The sequence below is a fragment of the Lissotriton helveticus genome, chromosome 2_1 (genome assembly GCF_964261635.1).
Source record: "Lissotriton helveticus chromosome 2_1, aLisHel1.1, whole genome shotgun sequence".
NCBI classification, from domain to species: Eukaryota; Metazoa; Chordata; class Amphibia; order Caudata; family Salamandridae; genus Lissotriton; species Lissotriton helveticus.
In genome coordinates this window covers 2037786367-2037804768 of record NC_136059.1, presented here as the reverse complement: position 1 = coordinate 2037804768, position 18402 = coordinate 2037786367, and the positions used below count along the sequence as shown (strand labels likewise).

Here is an 18402-nt window from a genome sequence, read left to right as displayed (position 1 = left end):
AAGCACTCGGGCTGAACGGCTTCCCTAATGAATTTTTTAAGGCGTTTCGGGTTGAGCTCCTTCCACACAACCTGAAAGTGATCCAAGCATCTTGTCTTCCACAGGACTGGAGACACACGGAAGTGGTCATCTTTCTGAAACCAGGCAGACCTCCCGAACAGCACTCAGCATAGCACCCCATTTCAATATTGAATGTGTAGGCTAAGCTGATGGCTAAGGTCATTGCAAACCGTTTGCTACCCCACATCACCGGTCTCATGCAACCAGACCAGGTGGGCTTTATGTCCGGCTGCGCTATGCGACAAAATATCCACTGGGCGTATAAAACTATTGTGGCAGCGGATCAGCTGGAGTGCCCTGGGGCCCTGCTGTTAGCAGCTTCTATCCTGTATACTACTCTTGTATACGGATATTACAGCGTCGGTGCTTGTGGCGGACTCCACTTCCCAGAAACTCTATTGGATGAGGGACTCACCAGGGATGCCCCCTCACCCCATACCTGTTCGCTCTTGCTATGGATCCGCTTGCAGCTTGGGTCGGATGTATGTTCAACTTCAGGATTTTGAATGGCCCAGGGGCATCTCGGACCACATAGCACTATATGAAGATGATGTATTGCTTTTTCCCACCGATCTTAACCGGTCAGGGCCTAAGATACTTCGCATCATGCTAATTTTCAGAGAGACTTCTGGCCTCTATATAAATCATTCCTGTGGCCTTTAGGTGGGGGGACGGACCTGGGCGTCTGGTCCGGAGAGGTAACAGTGATCATGGAGGGGTTCAGATACCTTGGGGTGTGCCTGGCTCCTCCCAATTGGGCGTATATGAAAGACATTTGGCCCCACTTATGACGCAGACTAAAGCACAGCTTGGGACTTGGTCTCACCTTCCCTTCACCCTATTCGGCTGCTCTGCAATTTCTAAAATGGTCTCCCTCCCACGCCTACTCTATCAGCTACAAAATCATCCATATCCAGTCCCGGCCACGTGGTTCAGGCAGATGAGTGCATTGCTGGGCCAGTTCTTTTGGGGTGGGAGGTCAGTCCAGGTTGCCCTGAAAACCTGTTTCCAGTCTGTGTTCTGTGGGGGAATGGCTACTCCAGATACCCGGGCATATTATGCAGCATTCCATCTTTTGGTGTTCAATGAGTGGTGGTATGGGGATAGGCAAGCCCCGGCGTACATGTTGGAGCAAAGGCTAATGGGCAAGACAACATTACAAACTATTCTATACATGAGGCAGTGCTTCAAACCCTTCTGCCACCTACGAGGAATGTCTTCACCCTATTGAGACAGGTTCTGCGCCACCTGGAATGGTTAGGGCGACTGACCGGGGAGACCCCCCATTGGCATAATGGTCTCCTGCCTCAGCTCTCGACGTTGACAGGATTTAGTGGATGGAAGAACATAGGGATTTCTACATTGGGGGTGGTTATGTTGGGGCCGATTTTAAATTGCCCAAGGGGTCGCTTCTGATTTAAAAAAACATCGCTGGCTCTAGTGGGCTTTTCTGCCCCCCCCTGGGTCCAGAAAAGGCCATAAATTGGCTAATCTGTTCCCAGAAAAGTCTAAAATTAAATGTCCCCCTTAGGAAGCGACCCTTGCCCAAGGGGTTGCTTCCTTAGCATCCAAAAACGAATCCCTAGTGTCTAGTGGGGCATTCCTGGTGCACAATCATGAGTCTGTGTGCAATGGGGCACCAGGAATGCCCTGCATTGAGACATCAAGGGAGAGGAAACACTTTTTCCTCTGCCCCGATGCCTCAAGGTGTGCAGATACTGCCCCCCGCCCCTCCGGAGCAACAAAAACTCACCCTCCTCTTTCGATGTGCTGGAAACAAATGGTTTCCAGCGCATACAGCACTTACGGATGACATCGGCTAGGCGCGTTGTCATCATGGGAAAGCGTGGGGGATCCAGTGTGGCAGTGGAAACTCATTCGCTGCCATCCCCCTCTGCGGGGGCAAGATCGTTACCACAAGGGGGGAGCGCCAGCCCTTCCCCTAGGGGCTGTGCTCATGACAGAGCGGCTCTGTCAGGAGCACAACCCAACCGATGCTCATGATGGAACCGCTCCGTCATGAGCATCGAAGGGGTTAATACGATTTTGTTATGTAAGGCTTTTAAGTGGTTATAGGGGTTGATGTTTTGTATTAGAAAATATAAAATTGCAAAGAAATATATTTGTAGTTAATTTATGTTTAGGATGTAGTTGATATTTGGATTGTTCTGAGATATGTGTAGTAAGGGTGATGGAGAGGTTTACGTTTAACCTGTTATGTGTCAATAGTGTTAATCATAGGTTAGGTAGTATAGGTTAGGCAGTATAGTTTAGGTGTTACAGGCAAGTTGTAAGGATAGTTAGTGTAGGTTAGTTAGGGTTTTTAGATTTTAGGTTCTTTATTTTGTTAATATAATCATTGTTCTCTAGTTGGATGAAATTTATTTGTAATGCAGTGGTACTATTGTGTCAGGTGAGTACATGATGTTCAACTTGTCATGAGTGCATTGTAGAAATATGATGCATTGTCAGTGTCTTCTGGACAACTGTAAGGCTTCTTCACGTTTGAGTTCTGTATGGAACCATTTCCATAGTTTAAACACTGTGAGTGCGGTTCACTATTTGATCTTACACACAGCACAACAAAGGTAGTCTTCTTACTGTAGGATCTTGTGTGAAAGGGAGTGGGTAGGTAAATGTTTAGTTTGGGCTTTTATTACAGAATGCTGCTTCCTGGCTGCGGTGTGACCTAAACTGCTGCATAGCACTAACGTAAACACCCTTGCACCATTGTGAAGAGGGTCTGCATTGTTGTGCAGATATAACTGTGCAGGAAGAAACACCTGCCTGGACAGCTTCCATCATAATTTGAATGGAGTTCTTGCTTGGTGTGTCACTTAATGCAGCGCACTTATAAAAAGCTGACAGCAATATTTTGTTTACCATTGGTCCTCCATTTACACCTCCCCAGGGGAGGTGTAGCATTAATCCAGGTTCAATAGTTGTCCACCAATGCAAAACGTACATGGGTAAAAGTTTTTATATGTGGATGCACTCAAACTCAACCATGTGGTGCCTCTCTAGTGCAGAGTAACATGTTGGCTATTTTGGCCTGTGTTGAATTACTCAACACATCAATTTACACATGGCAGGGCAAGGTGCACCCGTTTATCTTGAGTACTGTCATTTACGGTATTGGTTTGCCCTTATGCATCATTCTGTGGCACAAGTACAATGCTAATCCATGAAGACTATGGGCATGTATATCTGCCTAGTATTGGTATGACTATCCTACAAGTATAATTATCTTTTGTGTGATAAGTGATATTTTCACGTTTGGAATTATGTTGTAATTGTTACATTGCAACATTTATTTTGATATTTGTTACAGTGTGTCCTCACATGCCTCATTCTTCCCATATATAGGTGGTGAGTGTGTATGAACTTTGCAAGAACTTTCTCGCTGTGTGTCTTTCAAGTTAATGCATCTTGTTGATACACTCTGTTATTACCTTGATAAGGTACACATTGGTCTTCGTAGCATTGCAATGGATATAGTTGGTGTGGGTGCCCATACAAAGAAAGCATGTGCAATTAAGTTGAGCTCACCCTTCTTCAGCTTGAAAATGTGACGCTGGGTGTTATGGTTACATTATGTTTGTAGACATTTGAGGAATAACCATCTGAATCTTGTTATGCTTTGTGAAAATCATATTTATGTTCTTCCAGAGGTTCCTATTTTCATTTTAGAAAATCTGAGTAGGCTTATTTGTGGAATGTTTTATAAACACATGTCAAATTATTAGGTTTTGTGTGCAAAAATACATTGTTTACATGTTACAACACATTTACATGTGTGTAGTTAGGTTAAAGAGAAGGAACTAATTGCCATTATCAAGAGTTACTTAGCATTTAGTGCCACAAGTGGACAGAATAAAGTACTGCACAAACAAATAGTACTGTCCAGGGTACCAAAGAGGGTGGCATGATGTCCTACACAGGACAGATGGGAAAGCTGGCCAAGGGGCATTCACAAAAGTTTAATGGAACGTTCTTCATCGGAAACTGGGGAACTCTACATGTTCCTCCTCTGATTGTCTTCTATCTCCCCTGGAAGTTGTGGTGTCTGAATGGAAGGCAGCCGAGAGATGTTATTAGCCTGAGTTGGCTGGTTTATCAGTGATACCTTAATGTTATTCACCTTGCCCCCATTTCTTTAGGACACCACGATACTGGTGTCATGAGCCAAAATACCAAATGGAGGGAGTTTTGCCCTACAGTTAGGTGAGTTACCATCGATATATTGACTGCCTATCCAGGGAATGCTATCAATTATTACTACTGGTCGCCCTTTTTTAGCCGTCTTGTAATTCAGTCTTCTCTCTGTTTTTAATCATACTACGTTTTCAACTAGGGGTTAGACTACAAAATCCCTAATAACTCACTAAATGGACAACTGTCATGAGTGTGTCAGGGTGATATGACTTGTTCGCTGAATAGATTCGGCAAGATCGATGTATCTTGTGATTACATACTGTTTTCATGTCATACCCTTATAAGTTCCCACCAGGATTGGTGGGACTTAACGCTCACATCCATGAAGTGTGGTAGGTAGGAATTTCTTCACCCACCACCATGTGTAGTTAGTGCATACACTAGGTCCTGTTGACATGCCAAGGATCAGTACTGACCACAGTGCATGAAACATGTCGACCATACTATGAGAGGTGAGCCGAGCTCCACTGGACCATGGAGCCAGAGAGCTGCCACTCTGTTTTCTTTTAAGAAGGTGGCTAACCACCCTAATAAAAGTTTATTTAGATTATCCAACCTTTTTTAATGTCACCCACCCTTACCACATCTACACTGCTTTTAGAGCCCTTACTCCCACAGCACCATATGGCTGGGAACAAAAGATCTCCACTAAAGAGCCCCTTTATGGGTACCCGTCGGATATTGCAGCACCAACCTGACAAGGAGCAAGTCCATATGATGAAGCATTACACCTAGCTTGCTGGGTGTCTGAGGACTCTGTAACACGCTGTCCGCCCTGTGGAACAGCATACTCTTCATGTAATGTATTGATTGGGCACGCATTCTGGACCTCGTAAACAAGCCATAACAGTCTCCTCCTTTGCTAGAGATTAGCCTAAGGCACACACACATCAGAGGCAGAATATGTGACTCCCAAGTTCCCAACAACATTTGTGGGTGCCAATAAGGCAGCATGGTAGTCTCTGGCAAGGATTTGCTGGTTAGCGAACAAAGCAAAATTGCTATTGAGGGCGCTCATTGATGCTATAAAGAAGTCTATCTTGGCCTCCAGGGACTGGACGGATGTAATAATGGTCCCCAGCTGCCTGACAACTTCACTGGTGTCAGATGTAGAAGGCTGGTGTTGTCGTTTCCTCTGTATCATGACACCATTGATTGTCAGCTAGGGACTCATCCGTTCCATGAAACCAGGAATAGGTGTCTATGTTAGCCCTTGCCAACTCCTTATTAGGGCTAAGACACCCATGGACTCCTCTAAGAGTGCCCTCTATGGTCTCCTACCCCAACTGGATCTCATCATCCATTTGCTGCTGGACTCCTATCACTCACCTTTGAAAAGCAACTTGGGGGTCCTCAGAGTCCTCAGCTGTGATGTCAAACGATGATGGTCTGTGTCCAGTGTGTGTTGGTTCATCTGGAGACACAGCAATGTTATCTTCCCTAGCTTATACCGGAGGAGAGGTTTCAAAAGTGACTAGGTGCTATTTGAAGGAGGCATCCTTTCTTTATTTGACTGTAAACAGCCATAAAAGCATATCTTGATCCTTGAGGGCAGAATGATATCCTCAACAGGTTGGGCATCACACACAGGCCAATCTCCAGGAGGTAGTGTTTCTCCCTCAGAAAAGAAATAGAAATATTTTATGAAGATTCCGTGATTTCTGTAAAAATCGGACAGTATTTTTCTTCACTTAGAAATACACAGGGATATGTGGAACATTCTACAAGTATAAATGGCCATGTTGTATTATATCCATCACACCACTGGCAGACTGTCACTCAGCCTACCTTGTGGCATGCACATCACACGTTACCTCATAAAACGTATATTATCGCCCCATTCAGACACACTTGCAGTTAAAGGTGCTGCACTACACCTACAAGGCACTACACTACCAGAGACCTACCTAGCTCACACACCATCTACGCTTCCACCAACAAATCATGAACCTCCGCTCTGCATCACTCGCACAAACCCACATCCCCCATATCCATATGAACAAGACAGGAGGTAGGGTGTTCTCATACATTACAGGCAACACCTGTAACAACCTCTCCCAGCACATCTGCTTGGCTGTGTCAAATATGGCTTTGTACTAGTAACTATACACCTGGCTCTTTGAGTTATAATACTTGCAGTGCATGCACCTACTCATACCTGGAGACACTTAAGGGTTGCAAATTGGCCTTCGACATAGTCACATTGACTGAATTTACATTACAGTACACTTTTGGCTTCTTGGCCTCAACACAAGCACAATTGTGTCACGGTGTAACGTAGCCTGCTTTGGCACTGGCATATCTCCAAGTTTCCATTGTCAATGAGGATGTGCTGGCTTTGTGCTTTGTATTCTGTAACTTGTGGTCCTGTTTTGTGAAGGGATAAATGACAATATAAGTCCCAGTATTGTAAGGAAATACTTTGACTGGGGCAGCACATTAAGTATGGACCTGGAAAACTTGGAAGTCCTGGACTGGGCTGGTAAAATTGGTATTGCCAAATGAAGGGACAGTTATGTGAAGGATGAATTGACATTCGGGGCATTCCTGCCCCTTCCATTTCCAAACAACGTGTGTTGCTGTGTTGACCATTATGACACTTTGTTAACATATGGTCCCTTTTTTTACTCACCCTGTATTTTCTGATGGTACTATACTTGTCCTGCCCTTCCACTCCTGCTACCAACTCTTTTTATCTGAGGGATGCCATCTGCACTTCCAATGGATCCAACTTCTCCTGGAGATCAGGTCTTCTCCTCTTCTGGTCCTCATGACTACCTTAAGGCCACATCTTCTTGCACTCCAGAATGGTCTTTTTTGTTTGCACTACACAGTTTATTTTGTCCATTATGTATTGTAAAATTGTATCATTTCTCCCTAATGGAAATTTTGAGGTGACACATTTTGTGTCACCTCAGTTATAAATATCTTGTTCTCCTCCTCAATAAGGTTAGACTTCCTCTTCCCCTGGGCTGATATGAAGTTTTCTGTGTTGGGGTTGGTACCATCCTGGTTCCCTGGGCTTCTTCCATGCTTCTCTCTTTTCAGGAGAATTGCTGTGTTGAGTGTGCCACTTTTTCAAATACTCCCACAAAGCAAAGCACTCCTGTGTGTTGCAATGCTGATTTGTGGCATGTAGAGGTGCTTTATGACGTGCAAATCAGCTTTGCATCACATAGAGAGCACTTGCGTTATAACACCTTCGGCCATTTCCAACATAGTTGCATCGGAAGTCATGATGCATCTTTGGTCCTTGCCCCATGGTGCACCATCCCATACATACAGACCATCCCTGGTGCAGGGAAATGCCACAACACAGTGCAGATTTTTCTGATACAACACTGTACAGCACAGCACTGCATCAGTGCTGATAGCTATGGCCCTGACTCCTTTGTCACTTCTCCTTACCCTTCATCTTCCAATCTAAGTTAGGATAGGCTGCTGTCAGAATGCACAACATTATGCAGTCAGCATCCACCACACCTTTTTTTGCTGGAAGATCCACCACATTTTACAGAAAGAAATTAGGCGGGTCCTCTACTAAAGGTCCTAACACTTTCACAACAGTTTATGCTGGGATGCTTATGGACGCCCTGGCACTGGCCCACCAGATCTTCTTTTTGTTGTAGTGGCTGACCTACAGAAAAGAAAAGAAAAATTATAAAAGAAGCAGTAAGAAATTGGAGTATTAGTTGAGGGGGGAACTACCCACCTTGTATATTAATCCCAATCTTTGTCAGGGTAAACCTGAAAGTCACTAAATTAACATGCGCTCATCCACCTGGTACCTATGGCACAGAATAGACAGGCTTAACTTAGGGAAGTGTGTAAATTATTTATGCAGTATCAAAAGGGTCATAAAGTAATAAGATGACACACTATTAATTCCAAACCAATTTTTATAAGTAAAGTACATTGTAATCAGTAAAATGACTTTAAAACTACAGTAATTCAATAGCGGGAACCACTGACATACATTTTTATAATGTGGAAAAAAGAGCAACTAAAGTTGTTAAGCGCCAACCATGGTGAACTGGTTGTGGTAGATCAGGACATGGGCGCAATTTAAGGCTAACCACAAAGGAGTGCGGGTCAGATACAAATACCAGGTATGTACCAGTCAGAGAAATTACCTTGAGATATAGGGGCATTTTTACGAGATTCTGATGCAGTGCAGCGCAGCAAGTCAGTCACCTTGCTACGCCACACCGCACCAGAGGGAAAGGGTAGGAATGCGCCCTATTTAAACAATACAGGAAATTACTGTCCTTTCCCCCTGCACTGGTGCTGTTTCGGCAGTCTAGCTCCAACACAGTCACCCTTGCACCACATAGTACCTGTGTTATAGACAGTATTGTTGATTGTGCTGCAAGCAGGACCTTCCTGCACAAAATCAACCCATACAGGTTCTTTACACTTTTTATATGGGCTGCAGAATGTAGCACATATAGAAAGAGTAAACAAAAGAGAACAATAAGCATATTTCCCCTTGTTACAGCTCATCTGAGGAGGCGTATCTTTTTGGTGCATATCCAGGTCTACCAGGTTTGGTAAATTTGGGAATGCATCAATAACCATGGGATTTGCATGGGAACACCGCCCATGGAACTCCTCCCCTGCCCAGAGTGAAGCAATGCAACGATTTGCACTGCATTGCCTTACTCCAGAGTTATCAAGCCATTCAATGCCACCCAATGTGGCTTTGTATATCTTCGGAAATCAGACTTAGAGGCTTGTGTCATGCATGCGCCACTTTGTGTGGTGCAAATGTGACACAAGCATTTCATAAGTATGCCTCTTAGTCTTAAAAATTGAAGTCCAAAATCTTCAGCGGGGCAAGTTTGAAGGCTCTAGCTGAAGAGTGTTATGCATCGGGTGTGCTCTCGGTGAAGCTGTTGATTTTGGTCATAAATGCTGAGAGTGGGAGATATTCAAATGTTGCACCCAAGGAAATCTTTTCAATGTCAAGGTTTCTACCTTTGTTTTTAATCACTTTTTCAGAGCTCTGAATCCTTCAGCAGGGCTAGTCGCAAGGCTTTAGTGAAGAGAGCTCCCCAAGGCCACATACTTTCTCTGCGAGTTTCCACTGAATCAGATTTGCTGTTGTAAAAATAATAACTTTATTGCATGATTAATTAAAATCTTACAATTAGAAAATTATCACTACACCACCATTAAAACATTTCTATAATTTCAAAATCCATCTTAACCCTTAGTCAAGCAATTTCCACAGAGGGTAAAAAAAAAGAATACATTGTATATGCTAATTTAGTTAATCGTCATTACAAGTCAACAAGGTACATTTTAAAATAGGAATAATCAACAGTTATAAGTTCATTACTTTTGTGCAAATTTACATGTGCTAATCAAAGTTCTTCTCTAGATATCAGCAACTTACGATCTTACTATGCTCAAATCACTGACATCCAATTTCTTTTTTGCAAGAATCAGAAATGTAGTAACATTTGCATTCATTACTATGTCCGCTGGTTTAAAACAAACTACCAAGGCTTGTCTACATGATCATACACTTCTTTCATTAAAACTGTTCTTTAAATATCCCTTTCTTTGATCCTTCATTTTTGTGCCTATGCAAACCAAATCTATAATATATTCTTCCCGCTGATTGCATAGTTTACAGGGGATCAGCTTAGTTGGCTTTGCATGCATTAATCCTGGCAGTTTTCGGACTCTTGGGGTCATAAATGTATTCTTTGTTTGTACTGTCAATGGTATTTCTAGATATGGCTGAACTTTGAGGATCGTATATTCATTTGCTGTTGTGGAGAAGCTCCAAGTGGGAGGAACCAGAATCTTCAGCCCAGAGGCAACGCACCTCAGGGGCTTCAGCTTGGCAGGTTGGTCCCTGTCATTCGATAGTCTTGAATTTGAACAATATTACTCATTTTCAGAGGTGGTAGGAGAAGTCCAGCAAGACACAGCCAAGCAATACAATACTTGGAGGTCAGGACTCACAGGGTAGGCCAACGGCAGGGTCCAGAACAGGTCCAGTTGGAACTGCTGAGCTGGACAGTTGCATGAAAGATCTCTTGAGATTGTTCTAGACTTGAAGTCTAAACAGGATGAGCCTTTCACATGGGGGCAGTTGAAAGGCTCATGTAAAGTAGCCTTTCACAGCTCCAGGAAGGTAACAGGTTGAGTGGCAGTGTGGTAGCTGGTTCATTCCTGTTGACCTATGAATGTGATGGGCCCTTGAATGGTGGCTGTTTGTTGATGTGAGTGTTGTGTGTGTTGGTCTGTGGTTGGCAGTATGAATGGTGTTGTATGGCATGCATCAAAGGTGTGTGAATGGAACGTAATGTGGTTGGTGCCTTGATGTGGCTTTACAGCTCACTACCGCCAAGTGATCAGTCCAGCATTCTGATACTGGTATTAGTATTTAAGCTTGGACCCTATTACTACTGAGGGCCAAAACTCACCAGTATGAACTGTACTTTAGTTTTGGATAGAAAACAAAGGAAGAATTACATCTCCTCACATTTTTTAAAACAGTATTTGTCCCATTCACTTTTCCACAATTCACTTCTATCTTCCAGAGTCTCCTAAATGGTTAAAATCACAACTGTTACTCTTTTTTATATTATGACTTTGAAGCGTGTCTAGGTGAAACCTTGCGCAAAACCAATATTTCAATCAGGGTGTACAACAAATGTCTTAAAGGGTGCTCCAGGGAACAAGAAGGAAATGGCCACATACACCCCCATAATCCTCTGTTACTAAAATTCACTGAAGATAAACATAAAACCAAATACTTTGGGCGATTTACCCAAGACAAAACACGTGTTGGCTACAGGCTACATCTTGGTTACACCATCTAAACCAATGTGTTATTTTGAACCTATGTGCAATACATGCATGGTTATGAACTGGATGAAAGAAATAAGTAAATAAAGAAGAACTATAACCGAGAATACTTTGGATTGATACCTTATTGGACTGATGTTCTATTGATTTTGATAACGATATTTGGTTTGATGTTACTCTTTTTTCTATGATGGACACTTTCAGAATCTGTGCATAGCCACAACATTTCTACTACCTAGTGGTTTCACATATGTCTTTATAAAAATATTAGGCCCCTTGTGTGCCTTGGCATAGCACCTGTGATGCAAAATGTCCTACAATTGAAGCCATGGCAATAGGAGTAGCTGTGGGATTTGAGGTAGCGCGCTGCACCTCAGCTCTCTACCTCAGAACTCGCATTGACCTTAGTTTGATCTGCTCCTGTTATGGGCGATAGGCCCAGCGGTTTTGGGAGAATTGGGGGAATGATGGGTGGCTGGAATTTTCAGAATTTCCGCTGATTCCATAAGTTTCCAAGTGCAAGGAAAATGCATAATTGTAGGCGAACTTAGAGCTTTGCAGGGCATTGAGATTTGCAAAGATTTCTGTATAAGACCATGAGATCCAAACAAGACTCACAACCATGGACTTTATCAGTTGTCAAGTTTACAGACATATGTGTGTTTCTCTAAGTTCGGGGCGAGAAAAGTTCCAAAATCCACAGCTACCCACATTGCCAAAACAGGGTTGTTTTCTGTGGAAACATTTGATGTATCCATATTTCCTTTTCAACCCGTTCACTTCAAGGTGTAATGTAATGTAATTAATGTAATTTGATACTTGTATAGCGCACTACTCACCCGCAAGGGTCTCAAGGCGTTTGTACGAATACCGCTGTGGAACCCATCCTGGCTTTCCCTGTGAGGTGTCCACTCCTTGGCACCCCCAAGGTGGAGGCCAGGCATCCTTAGCATTGTGGGGGCCGTTGTGGAGATTAAGCAAGCTATTGCCCAGAGTTGCAGAGTGGGACTCCATGATTGGAATAGGCACCGAAGCGAGAATTATCAGGTCCGTGGAATTTTTGAGCTCAAGACCCGCCGAGGCGGGGAATTGAACCCTGGTCCCGGGCTAGACCTCTGCCTCAGGGTCTGCCGCTCTAACCATTGAGCCACACTTCTCCACAGGTGTAAGGCCCACCCACAGAAGTGTGGTACAAATTTTATTGTGAGAAGTGGTGGAACACTGGGTGTCAGAAAATGTGTGCCCATCCCCCAGATTCGAGAACTTCCCCTCACAGAAATGTAAGGACATGTGTTTAGGGACAGTTAGATGTCTACAAGGGCTTCTGGGTAAGAAAACCTCATTACAACCAGACAAGACACACCACCCTGGACATCCCTGGGTATCTCGTTTTCAGAAATGTTTGTGTATGTTTGTTCCTGAGTGGTGGCTGAGCCAGGGCCCAAAAACTACAGTTACAAGCAATGTATAAGGTATGGGTTCTGCTGGATTAAATATGATGTCTTCAAGTCTAGTTTTGGGGTGTTTTGTGTCACATGAGCAGGGCCCAGCCACACAAATGTGGTGCCGTTTTTACTGGAGATGAGAGGGAACATGGAATAATAGAGCATTTGTTATTACCAATTGGACTTCTCTGCTTTTGTGCCTTCCAAATGTAAGCCAGTGTGCAAGAAAGAAGACATTTTGCTAAATGATCTCTGCATCACATGCTAGTATGTCTACCCGCTACCCACAAATTCAGAGATGTACAAAACATCACTGCTTCAAAGCTCAGTATAAGGTGTTTATTTAAAAAATATGTAGATTTCCTTCACACCAATTTTTCACTCTTTATATTTCCCATATGAATTGCGCTATTGTACAGTATATGTCAGGTGGTGGCTCTGTGTATCTTGGGTTCTTGGAGGACCTGCAAACCTTATATAATCTCATAATTAGAAAGGTCCAACAGATGTTACCGTATATTTCTTTTGGTAATCAGTCATCCTGCAATAAGTTACAGAAAAAAGGTTCTCACAAATAGATGTTTTTTTGCTTACTAATTTTCATTTTTTTAATTTTAGGTTTCTTTGGGAAAATGTGAGTGATCTACACAAATGACCCCTTGCTAAATTCAGGGTGTTGTTTCTTGTATAGAACTGTGCAGCTTTCTGGCATCATCAATAGGTTCCACAGCCGTTTCCACCACACACTGGAAACAGGTCAAAATCATGAACATTAGGAAAAATGGGCTATCTTTCTAAAAAATGCCAGAACTGTGGTAAAAAGGTAGGTTTTTCATACGGCTCTGCTTTTTTCTGAACGCTTGGACGATAATGATTTTAGAACAGTAAACCTTTTGTTGATGCCATTTTTAGGAAGAAACACAGCACTTTTTTCCATTGCTCCTAAAGACCCAAAATATTCTGTATTTTGAAAATGTTCTCAGTCCCCTCCAGAGGAGTCGACAAAACCCAAGTTCCTGTAGAATTCTTATGATGTTGGAAAAAAAAGACACAAATTTGGCAAGGATACCTGATGTGGAAAAACATTCATGGAGACATAAGTGCATTGTGCCCCAATAGCAAAAAAGGGCTCCGCACTGAAGGTGGGAAAAGGATGTATGACGTTACAACGCACACTTTTACAACGCATACCTTTAAAACGCATTTTTTACAACGCAACATCCATTACAACGCATTCCATTACAACCAATGCCATTACAACGAAGTTTTAAAAACTACATTTACAACGCATTCCATTACAATGCATACTACCTTTACAACACATACCATTACAACGCATTACATTACATTGCATGTCTGGTAAGTATTGGATAGTGTAGGGGTAAAATTTACTAATCTAACTCCAGGGGGTGCAACAGTAGGGTAAGTGTTGGATAGTGTAGGGGTAAAAATTACTATTTGAACTCCAGGGGGTGCAACAGTAGGGTAAGTGTTGGATAGTGTAGGGGTAAAAATTACTATTTGAACTCCAGGGGGTGCAACAGTAGGGTAAGTGTTGGATAGTGTAGGGGAAAAAATTACTATTCTAATTCCAGGGGGTGCAACAGTAGGGTAAGTGTTGGATGGTAATGTTATGCGTTGTAATGGTATACGTTGTAATGACTGAGTTGTAATGACACGCGTTGTAGTGGTGTGCGTTGTAGTGTCATGCGTTGTAATGGTTGCGTTGTAAATGCATGCGTTGTAATGGATGTTGCGTTGTAAAAGTTTCATTGTCATGGTAGTGCGTTGTAAAAGTTGCGGTGTAAAGGTTGTTTCCCGTGGGAAAAGTATTAGCAGCTAAGGGGTTAAGTGAATATATTGCATTTTTTACCTCTGTATGTTGGCAATTACATTGACAAGGAAAACGTGTTCTGTTTAGCCCTTCTTTGACCTTTATGCTATTGTTGTGTCGTTCTTACCTATTCTTGACAAAGTCGTACACATGATATGAAAGAAATGTTTTGACAATAGTGTTCCACAGTATCATTTTTCATCTGAAAAGTTTTCTCTAAGGCTGCTTAAGCATACATATATCAATCAATCAATCAATCATAACACTTATAGATAACATACCTCCCCAACCATGGTTCCTACTTGTCTTCTACCTTTCATAAACATTTTACAAGGATGTTGCAGCATTCTCTTATAACAATATGAAACTTTCCTAATTCTATTCATAGCAGACATGATTGGAGATATGCATTATCTGAGTTAAATGCTTCTTATTATTGTAGAATTCTAGTGCATCTTAAAATTCCTAACACTCTAGAATATACGATCTTTAAGTTGGGTTACCTATAAAACCAAATCATTTGCAACAGGGTACAATCATGTTTAAACTTAGGGGCATTGCATTGAGGAAGAGCGGTAAACATCGCTAAGCGCACTAACTGCGATCCAGTTTATCGTCGTCTAACTCTGAATTACATTGCCATGTTAGCAGCGTATTATCAACGCTTTGTAAACTGGCGATGTAATTCCAGCGATAGACGGCGAGAAACAGAAATATCGCCAGAAATCCAGCGATGATAATGTAGATGCTTGCTGATCGTAACATGGTGATCCACCACCCATTATCAGGAAAGCTAAGTAGAAGAAAAAAGCAGACGTAAAATTCATGCGATTACCGCGGCTAGCATGGTTTTTTACATCGCTGGGGACACATTGTAAATAGTGCGAAGGTCTGTCTGCCACCTAAATCATGCAAACATTGTGAGGAACGCCCATTTTGCATGCCCTTAGCGATAATAATTGCTGACATGCAAAATGGAGAGAAAACGGCTAATGCATCAAGGAAACATGCGTTACCGTGTTCTTGAAAATAGAGAGATGTTTATTTCGCCTCGTCGAGGTGCAGCACGGCAAAAATAGGCTTGTAAATATGCCCCATAGCAGTTCATCTTGGAAGATCCAGTTTGTCAATGGCATGTCTTTCCTAAAAATAAAGATGACATACTTTGTGTTAAAATCTATCAATTTTGTAAAGACTTTAGACCCACATTAGGATTTATCTAGTGTGTAAGGTTGAAATACTGGTATGCCGCATCCAATTTAAAGGCCTTTTTAATTGAAATTTGATTTTGCATGATGATAATGTTAGCCCCTATGCAACTCATTCATTCTAAACAAACTTTTCTTTTTTCTCTTGTGATATATTACAGAAACTGCAACCGGTTTCAACAAGGAATACTTTATTTCTTCTCTGGAATACTGTAGATGATATATTATCTAAATGCCGAATGGATGGCCATGTGAACGTAAACAGCAAACATCTAAGCTACCTACACTCGGGAACCTTCTTCCATATTGCAACCATTAGGTGACTTTACTGCTTAGGGGGTCCATCATGTAGGTTCACTCTTTAAGAGGCAGGTCTGCAGCATGGATATGTACATGGCCATATACTACATTAAAGCCACAAAATCTCTTAGTTCATCACAAAAGACTTGCACTTCAAACTTACTGATTCTTAGCACGTCACTTATGCTTTAGAGCTGAGGCATTAGTTTTTTACAAACTGCTAACACTTGCATAGTAATACTATGGGTATACACATTGCACTCATGAATTGGAACACAGTATTCATGCTGTATGCTGATTCCAATCTACATTCTTTCATACATTTGCAAGATGGTAGTAGTATTATTGGTTCTAGCCCCGGTGCTGTGGAATTATAATAAATTTGACTGCAGCCCTCAATATAAGGATCACCATCTAGCTGGAGATTTTTGGCCCATTGTGTGTTGCATATTTACTGTATGATCATTATTTCTTGTGAATGCTATCAATTGAATTTTGATCAAACCATTTTTGCTGACTTTTAGGACTTCACATTCCTACCTATTTGGGGTGCAAACAGCTCTGGAGTTATGCTCAATAGCATAACATATTTTCTGACCTGCAGATGTCATTTGCACAATTCAAAGTTCTGGTGACTTCAGTTCCTAAAGTTCTTGTACCACCCGGTAAACTTCCTTTCAGAAATTTAAGGTGTTGTTTTCCTGCTACAAATATTGCTTCTGCAATACAAAACCTGTGGGGAAAGGGTTTGTGTTGCAGTACCCTTCACACACTTTTTGCCTGTTTTTTGATGCAACTTTGGCTGAGGTTTACTGGGTCTCTACTAATCTGCTCTCCAGTATCAGTGTTCTTTCCCTAACACTGTACCACTTTAGGCTCAACTTCTGACACCCCTGTAAGTCCCTAATAAATGGTACCCCTGGTACCAAGGGCATTGGTACTGAAGAGGGCCCTCTAGGGCTGCACCACAAATTTTGCCACCCCAGAAACGCGTCACCTAGATCATGCAAACTGCCACAGCAGGCTGCATATCTTTGTGACGAGAAAACATGGAACACATCCCGATTGCCATGCCCCCACGCCCTGCATGAGGTATAGGTAAGTCACGACTACCGCAGGTCTCCTAGCCCTAAGGCAGGGTGCACTATACCCCATGTGTGCACATATCTGCATGAGCAGATATGATCCTAGAATATCTGAGCCATTCTTGGATATTGTGCCCAGGGAAGTCGTAGAGAGTACATAGGTTGGATACTTGTCATCATGAGATTCCTAGCTCTATGATGAATTCACTGTACCCTAAGATGTTTGGTACCAAACATCTTGTTGTAAGAAAATCTCACTGATGCAATTGTTGGATTTATCAATAAATGCACACAGGGTACACCTTAGATGGTCCCCTAAAAACCTATCAAGCCATGGTGTTGTCTCTGACTAGTCTTAGCCAGCCTTCCACCATCAGACATGCTTCTGACCTCATGGGATGAGAGCCAGCACTCTCAGAGGCAAGGAACAAAGTCTGCTCTGGATGAAGGTGTTATACAAAAAAGCTCGTGGACGACGTAGGGTATAATTGGGTGCACTACTAAGGGTTATTATCAGTCAATAGTATTAAAGTACACTCAACCAGCTACTGGGGCATCGTCCCAACCCCAGACTAAACATATAAATATTCAAAGAATGAGCTGGGAGTGCTAAGTTATCTCAGAAACATCCAATCATTTAATCGTCAATGATATGCAAATGAGTCAATAATCAAACAGTACACATTGATGTTCAAATAATATTACAATCACAAAAACAGTGTGATTCTTGTCTTTCGAAATATTCAGCACCCGACGCGTTTCGTCCTATAGGCAGGACGTCATCAGGGCTTGCATGATTGTTTTAAATCTCTTCTATCTCTGCGTTTTATTTCTGAACCTTTGATCAAGGAAGCTTTCTACATGAGGCCCGATTCTTCAACAATCTACCGGTATGATATCAAACTTGTAACCACTTAGTCAATGGAACTCTCCAATCGCTCTATCACTTGTTTTCTAAATCAAGAGTCTTTTAAAGTACTTTGCCAGAAGAATATCACACCCAAAATCAATATTGCTATGGAAAAGGAATAATTAAAATCTCCTTTGAACCGATCCTATCACTTCCTTCCAATCCGACAATGTCAACAGTAATGAAGCCTCATGTTCATCGTACCCGGGTGGCGGCGGATGAACATGAGGCTTCGTTACTGTTGACATTGTCGGATTGGAAGGAAGTGATAGGATCGGTTCAAAGGAGATTTTAATTATTCCTTTTCCATAGCAATATTGATTTTGGGTGTGATATTCTTCTGGCAAAGTACTTTAAAAGACTCTTGATTTAGAAAACAAGTGATAGAGCGATTGGAGAGTTCCATTGACTAAGTGGTTACAAGTTTGATATCATACCGGTAGATTGTTGAAGAATCGGGCCTCATGTAGAAAGCTTCCTTGATCAAAGGTTCAGAAATAAAACGCAGAGATAGAAGAGA

General features: G+C 42.2%; 1 long non-coding RNA gene across 1 annotated transcript in view; it reads left to right on the top strand.

The window, feature by feature from the left end:
* Positions 1–17590, top strand: part of LOC144819027 (uncharacterized) — a 61940-nt gene extending 44350 nt beyond the window's left edge. The window contains exons 2-3 of the long non-coding RNA XR_013607199.1: positions 13164–13368; positions 15749–17590. This is a non-coding gene — a long non-coding RNA (uncharacterized LOC144819027). The remainder of the gene's footprint in view (positions 1–13163; positions 13369–15748) is intronic.
* The last annotated feature ends 812 nt before the right edge of the window (positions 17591–18402 follow it).